The 7,378-nt window shown below is 56.2% G+C and overlaps 1 pseudogene; it reads left to right on the top strand.

Annotated features, from left to right (window-relative positions):
• The first annotated feature begins 87 nt into the window (after positions 1-87).
• LOC140711157 (uncharacterized) lies at positions 88-6,896 on the top strand (annotated as a pseudogene).
• The last annotated feature ends 482 nt before the right edge of the window (positions 6,897-7,378 follow it).

Here is a 7,378-nt window from a genome sequence, read left to right as displayed (position 1 = left end):
CGCGAACGGCAACGTCCTCTGCGATAGGCTGTAGATGAAAAGGGCGGGCCTCCACTGCTCTGGGACGGGCGGGAGGGCGGTGCAGAGGGCGATGGGCGGGAGGAGCGGGGCCGACATGCCGAAGGAGGCGGCAAGGGGAGAAGCGTGCTCACGGGTAAAAGGGGCGCGGCCGGCTTGACGAAAGGGGCGGGGTGGGGCCAGCAGCAGGATGTGGACAGTAGAAGGAGGGGGAAGTGGGCAAGGGAGAAGTGGGACGTGGCGAGAGGCGTGTCTATGCAGATGAGTGGGGCCTGGTGAAGGGCGGGGCTGCGCGGGTGAAAAGAGGGGCTCCTGGAGGGCGTAGTGCTATGTTGCGCGGGGCTGTGCAAGTGATGGGAGGAGCTTAGTAAGGGGTGGCTCTTTGCAGGTGAGGAGTGAAGCCTCGTAGGCGGGGATGAGCTGGGCCTTGGGGATGGGGCTTGCAGGCGATGGGGTGGAGCCAGTGGGGCGGGGCTGCAGGCAAGCTGAGCCTTGGGGGCGGGACTTGCAGCGAGAGGAGGGGCCTTGTGGGGGCAGGGCTGGCAGAAGAGGGTGGGGCTTGGTGATGGACCGGGCTGTTGGAGTGAGGGTAGTGGCCTGGTCGGGGGCTGCCGGAAGCTGGGCCAGGTGTACAATGGTAATCCTCTCTGGACTTCGTCATGTGGCTCAGGCTGTGCCTAGCAGGGAGGCCAGCCCGATCGAGCTGCCGTCTGCACCCTGAGAGTGAGGGCTCCTTCCCCCAGCGCGGGTTAAAGTAGGGAGGCCGGTCCCCATCGAGGGTGGGGTCTCCACCCTTCCATCCTGACAGCGAGGGCTCCTTTCCCCAGCGCGGGTTAAAGCACCGTGTGTCCACCTGTGCAGTGGCTGGTCCAAATGTGCCCTGGAGGGCAGAAACCCTGGGTCCTGCCGCTGGTCCGGGGCGTCTGCTTCCCCTTCCTGCAGTTCCTGGGAGGGTCTGTGTGTCCAGGGGGCTCTGATCCCTGCCTCAGGACCACGGGTGAGGGGTCAAGATCGCCCACTTTGGAGCTGGCCGGGATCTTGGTTCTTTGGATCCTCGCTGTGTGGCTCTGGAGCAGTTCTGTCCTCAGGAGAGGGATCCTCACAGCCGCCTCTTGGACCCTAAGGAGAATTAATAGGACGACCCCCGGGTAGCTGCTCGTGGCCCTGTGCGGAGCCAGTCCTGTGTCTCCACCAGTTCCTTCCCTCTGTGCTCCCCCACACTGTCACATCGCCAGCCTTTATTTCCTTTTCCTTGGACCCAGGCAGCGAATGCCCAGCTGGCCTTGGCAGCCCCTTCTCTAATCTATCCTCAAATCACTTCCTGATGGACAGCACTGACCGGCCATTGGCGTGACCAAAACCCCACAAAATAGAACCCAACTTTCCTATTAAGCCGTGCAGAGCTGTCCCAGCCCTACTTCCCACAGGCTGTCCTCATTCACCATGGGATCCGTGGTTCTCACCTGGGGCTGGGGGTGCCCCTGGCATCCAGTGGGGAGTGTCAGGGATGTCCCTCCAGGCCCAGTACAGTCTCCCAGCCGGTGGCCAGCAGACAGCAGCACCCAGCCTGATGTCCCTGTGGCTTCCGGTTCCCCGAGGCCAACTGTGCTTTGCTGCCTCTTCGTCCTGTCAGACGGCTGCCCTCTCTCCACCTTCGCTGGTTAGCAGTGTTCCATCCATTAGAGCTCAAAGCACTGCCTCCCGGCAATGCAGCCCCTTCTCCTGGCCTGCCCTCTGCCTGTGCCCCGCCGTCTGCGCCATGTCTTCGCGGGCCCATCAGAGCGAGGCTCCCAAAGAAACGGAGCGGTTCCTGTTTGTGTCTCTGTCCCACCTTCTCTGGACCTGGCACCGTGCCCTTTGCCGACAGAGGTCTTGGGTTGATTGTCAGCAAAGCAGACAATTTGTATGGCTCTAAATGGCTGTGAACATGCTTGATTGGGGTATTTTAAAAATAATTGGATATGTAAACATTTGAGTGTGACACAGGTGGATTTTTGGGCGAATGGTCTTGTTCTTCAGGGAATAAACAGAGGCCCATCCACAAGGACCATTTCTGGCTGATTTATGGAACGCTGTTCTACCTGGTTAATTTTGAATGTTATCTCAGCCTGGGAGGTAGCTCAGCATGTGACGAAGATCACTGGTTTGAATCCTAATCTGCTCCTTAGGAGCTGCACCTTCCATGCCTTCGTTTCTTCCTTGGTTAGGTAGGAAAGGTATGAGCTACCTCAGAGTTGTGAGTGAGGCCTGCATCGAGTGACCGCATTAAAGTGCCAAGAACTGCACCCGGAGGGTTGATATTTAAAGATCTTTAAACATTCCGATGCTGCATTTTAGTACCCGGGTAAAACAGCAAAGTTATGACAGATGCAGATGCAGACCCTCGGTGAGGTGGGGAGCTGATGGCAGGAGGTGGATCACTGACCCTGTAACGAGGGCGTGGTCTGTTCGAGGCTGAACGAAGTGCACATCATTGCATGTACCACGGAGGTCCCTCTCGTGAAGTCCTGGAAGGGTCCATGTGGCTGAGCCGTGTGGTCTGTCCATGACGTCCGGCAGGAGCAGAGCTTTCGGGTGCAGCCTTGCTCTTGTGCGCACAGCCCTCAACGGTCTCAAAAGTCTGAGGCTTAAAGCAGGCTTGGGGTTTCCTTACACCTCCTGGACATCTAATTTGCCTGGCAAACATGTTTTTCTTGGGTGTAAAGGTGAAGGAGTGGGTGATTCTGGTGAAAGTGTACTAATTACTGCACTTCTGGGTCAGTGGCGCTTGGTTGAAGACACTATCTGCCCTGGATGGACATCTCTGGGGTGGTGAGAACCAGTGGCTGGATGTCGTGGGGTTGCCAGGAAGATGCTAGCTTTTTCCTTTTTCCTCAGTAACAACACCCTACTTTGTTTAGGGAAGCAGCACACCCAGCTGAAAATCCAATTCTCTTGCACGGCAGAGCGGCTGGTGACACAGGTCCAGATGCTGGGATGCTGATGGGGGGTCCTGGAGTGGGAGGTGTCAGGAGGCTTTCCCGACCCACAGCAGCCCTGGACTCTTGTCCGGCCTTCTTGCCCGAGGCATGACCCCTGTAGGGAAAGCAGCTTCGGGGGCCCGAGGGCCAGAAGGCAGAGTCCTGGTGTGTGGGGCAGGCCTGGGCCAGGCTCCTCGGAGGATGTCACAGAGCTGCTGCCCATGAGGGGACCACCCACCTCTGAGCCCCATGCAGATTTTCCTCTGTAGCCGAGCGAAATCCTGGTACGGTGAGTGAGGCAGTCAGAGGCACCTTTTGTGGAAGGAGGACAAAGCTGGAGAGAAAGAGGTTTTCCTAAAGGCACAAGGCGCTGATACTGCATTAGGGATAATTCCTAGAAGTGTGGTTGCTGGTGGGTGGAAAACTGTAGCCAGAGAATAAGTGGGAATGGCCCTTGCTGGTATTTAACTGATTTGTTCACGGATGGTCTGAACAGTTCTAGTGAAAATAATATTTTGGACACAGATGTTTTCATCCTGCCTCACAAGCAGCATGACCGTGGGCTCTTCCATCCTTCCTGGGTGACAGTGAGGGTCTCAGGCCCTTCCGACCCTGTGTTAGCATTTCCCCAGGGTGTGTGTCCTGTCCTGAATAGGCTGGAATGCCTCTGGGTATAGCTGAGCCTCTTGAAAAGGGAAGAGTCATGTGACGTGCTCTGGGTGAACAGGAAAATGAGGGAGGACAGGGAGAGGGGCCCGGAGGTGAGGAGGATGGTGAGCAACACTGGGGACAGGGGACAGAGGGTAGCACCAGGGATGGGGGGACGGAGGGTAACTCTGGGAACAGGGCGGAGGGTAACACCGGGGACAGGGGATGGAGGGATGGAGGGTAACACCACTTCTCCAGGCTCCTTTGGGGGATGCTGCCGCCTCTCACACACCAGAGTGAAGTCAACAGGCTTCTGTCCCCAGGAGCCCCAGAGCCTGGCAGCTGGGATTGGCCCAGTATGAACCACCGTTCACTGGCTCTGCACCTTGGGACAGGCTCCCTGGTGTTTCCACCCTGTTTTCCCATCTGGACAGTGGAACCCTGAGTGTCCCCGTCACAGCTGTACCCAGAGCCCTGGACTCCAGCATGTCATAGGCACTCATTAGCGTTTCTTTTGTCGTGGTCCGCAGACGAAGTGGCTCTTTCTTTGTGTGTTCACAGCCCTCCTGCTCACTTTAGCTTCTGGGAACACTTTTTAACATAGCTTCGTATGTGGGGAGGACTCAAGTGATTAATTGAATGTTTTATCAGGTGCGGTTCTTCTGTTTCCTAGTTTTGACACTGGGAAACAATGTCCCCATTGGTGAATTTTCCAGGGACTCCTGTGGTCAGCCTCACGGTTTCACTCTGTCACTTTCTAATGCAGTACTCTTTGGGAGTCTTTTCAATTAAGCACCGTCATTTAAAAATAAGTTTTATAATATGCAGTTTCAGATTAATTCTTTACCTTTGTGTCTCAGGCAGTGGCTCCTCACCTGTGAGTCGTCAGAAAGTTTCACGCAGTTTTCCAGGGCGGCCTTTGCATTTACTGGAACTATTAAGAGCTCCTTCCTGCTTCCCGTGATTGACACGCAGTGCACGTGAGGCCGTGCGTGGCTTAGCGTCTTCTGAGGGTTTACAGGGCACTTTCTGTTCTTCCCCACGCCGGCTCTGCTGTGCCGAGTATTCGCTGCGGGCAACGGTCACACTGTCTGGCACAGGCCACCGGGCAGACTTCACGTAGTGGAGCCTGCAGAATGGCAGAGCCCGGCCTCCTCGCCGCCCTTCACAGGGAGCAGAAAGCGCAAGCCTGTGATCAGAGCTGTGCTAGCCCAGAAAGCCTCCGAACAGGTTGAATTGAGGAATCGGCTCCTACCAACTGCCCATGTTTAGGATGTGTTTGAGTGTTTGTGATTTTTCCTGCACTGAAGCTACTGGGCTGGCTCTGAGTCACCGTCACGGGACTTCACTTGCCCCCAACGGGAAGCGGCGGGGGTGGAGGGCCGCACAGAGGCTTGCCGCCGTGATAATGAAGGGCTTGTCGCCTCTTGGGACAGCGAGTTCAAGCTCTTTGTAATTGTCAGCGTAAAGAGTGACCCGCTGAGGACACGGCTATAATTCAGGGTGGCATGGTTGATTGTCATCGTTGATATCAGGTGCCTGCCTCTAAAATGACGGTACCCGTAGTGCGGCTCCAGGAGGGCAGCTCCTGCCAAACACACGTGCTCCTGGGCCCCTGCAACCAAGCTCGTGCTGCCAGCCACGCCTGCAGCTGTGGGTGCAGCGGGATCTTCATGGCACTGAGCGCCTCCGTCCTTTGCTTGTGAGGCCCAGCCCTCCGTCCCACCTGGTCCCCAGTGCGGCTCCTCCCTGGGTTCTCCCAGCCCCGTGCAGACCTCCGTCTTCACAGCTTCCCTAGTTTTCTCGTGGGCGCCCCAGGTGGGTGCCTGGGCAAGGTTCTTGTGTTAGTCGAGTTCTCTCCAGCCTTCCCTGGCTTGTGGCAACAGCAGGTCCCTTCAGATGAGTCAGCCAGCTGTGTGCCTGCATGTTCAGGATACCTATTAGGGGCCTTTCTCAGGTCAGAGCAAGACGGACTCTCACCTCCTCCGTGGAACTTTGGAGCCCGCCCTGGAGAGACTCCAGCCACGTCCAGAGGGGCCGCCCAGGTCCCCGCTGTCTGGTGGGAGTGACTTCTGAGCCACTCGAGGCCCCACTTTGTGTTCCTGCACCCCACAAAGCCACTTAAAGCGCCATGTTCTGATGCCGTGTGCCTCTGGAGTGTGGCACACAAGCCTGGACGGGGATCTGAGCGGTCGCTGCCTTCCTCAGGCTGCGCTTGTGTTTTGGGTCCCCTGGAGCACTCGTGGCTGTGATTCTCACCGCTGTCTGGGCTCCCCTAGACAGTCTCACCCGCAGCCTGAGGGCCACATCGGCAGCCACTGAGGAGCCGGCAGGTCCGGCGTTGGTCTCACTCAGTCCTTCTCGACTTTGGTGACAGAGGAGACAGCAAAGCTTCAGCTGGGAGCCCCAGGCCTTCTCTGCTTGGGGCCTTGGAACTGAGATAGCACAGATCCTGCCATCCACATGCTGGGGGCCCCGCTGTGCCGCTCCCTCCTCTGGTCAGGGGCCGCGCCCTTGGGTTGGGCAGCTCCGGGTCCTCGCACTCAGGGGCTCAGGGTGGGTGTTGGATGCAGAGAGGAGAAGGGCGGCGGTTTGAGCCCAACTGTGTTGGTTTCATCTTCTGCCTTTTGTCCCTAAGTACCTTTGCAAAGTTTTCCAAATGAAAACTCAGAAGGTAATTTTAATGACTGGAATCTGTGAATTCCATGGAAGCCAAGTCTGTCCACCTCTTTCAGCCACCTCACTTCTCCCCATTGGGGCTGATTTTGGCAGCATTCATAGGGGCAGGGACGCAAGGGGTGGTGGCCAGCCCTCAACCCTGCATTCCTCCCCTCCTCCCCTCAGCACCACAGCATTTCGGTGTCATCCCCTTCCCTGCACGCGTCCTCATGAAAACCAAGTGTGGCTGGAGGGAGACGCCTGAGCCCGCTCCCGTGACCTTCCCGGCCAGCTCGGCTGCAGCGGCCCCTCGGCAGGCATCTGTCTGGTGCTGCCTCCGTGCTCCTCCCGTCACCTGACGCTCGTGCTCCTGAATCTTCACGCGTGTGCTCCGTGCAGCCACGTCACAGGCTCCCTGGAAATGGAGACAGTGTCTCACGCCGGTCAGAATGCTCTTCTCTGTCCACTGAATAGTCCAACACGGAATCATTCCTCTATTATTATTTATGCTTTGTTATGTAGAACTGGAATGAAGAAAAAGTGAATTTAGACATTACAGCCCTCAGGTTGAAGCTGGGTAATTGCATTAGGGAATTAAATGAGAGCATTTGAGCTTCTTGAGTCCTAATTCTACATCTTCGTATCCCCATTACCCCCTACCCAGTGTCTAACACAGCTCTTGGTCTAGGATTTTCTTGATAAATGCTTATTGAATTGAACTGGACTGAGTTTAACATTCCCACCCAGAGTTAGAAGCCAGTCCCTGAGCAAATTGCATTGAGAACGTGAGTTTGACGTTACTGTGGTAAGGGGTATCCTACACAACATAATTCCTAGTCAATATCAGGTATTTAGTCAAATAGACTTAAGTATAGAGAGGCATTGGCCCATCTGGCAAAAGGGCAAGGCACGGTGCTTTAGATCCAGGTCCCCAATATCAACTATGAAAATAAAATGTTGTCAACTCCAATTACAGCCCTGTCCTCAGCTGGTCACTGTTTACACTAACAATTATAAACAGCTTGAACTTGCTGTCCTGAGAGGCAACACACCCTCCATTCTCTCTGCAGTGCAGCTGCCTTGGTGGATGGAAC

The sequence above is a fragment of the Chlorocebus sabaeus genome, unplaced genomic scaffold (genome assembly GCF_047675955.1).
Source record: "Chlorocebus sabaeus isolate Y175 unplaced genomic scaffold, mChlSab1.0.hap1 unalloc_scaffold_236, whole genome shotgun sequence".
NCBI classification, from domain to species: Eukaryota; Metazoa; Chordata; class Mammalia; order Primates; family Cercopithecidae; genus Chlorocebus; species Chlorocebus sabaeus.
This window is presented reverse-complemented; position numbering and strand designations above follow the sequence as displayed.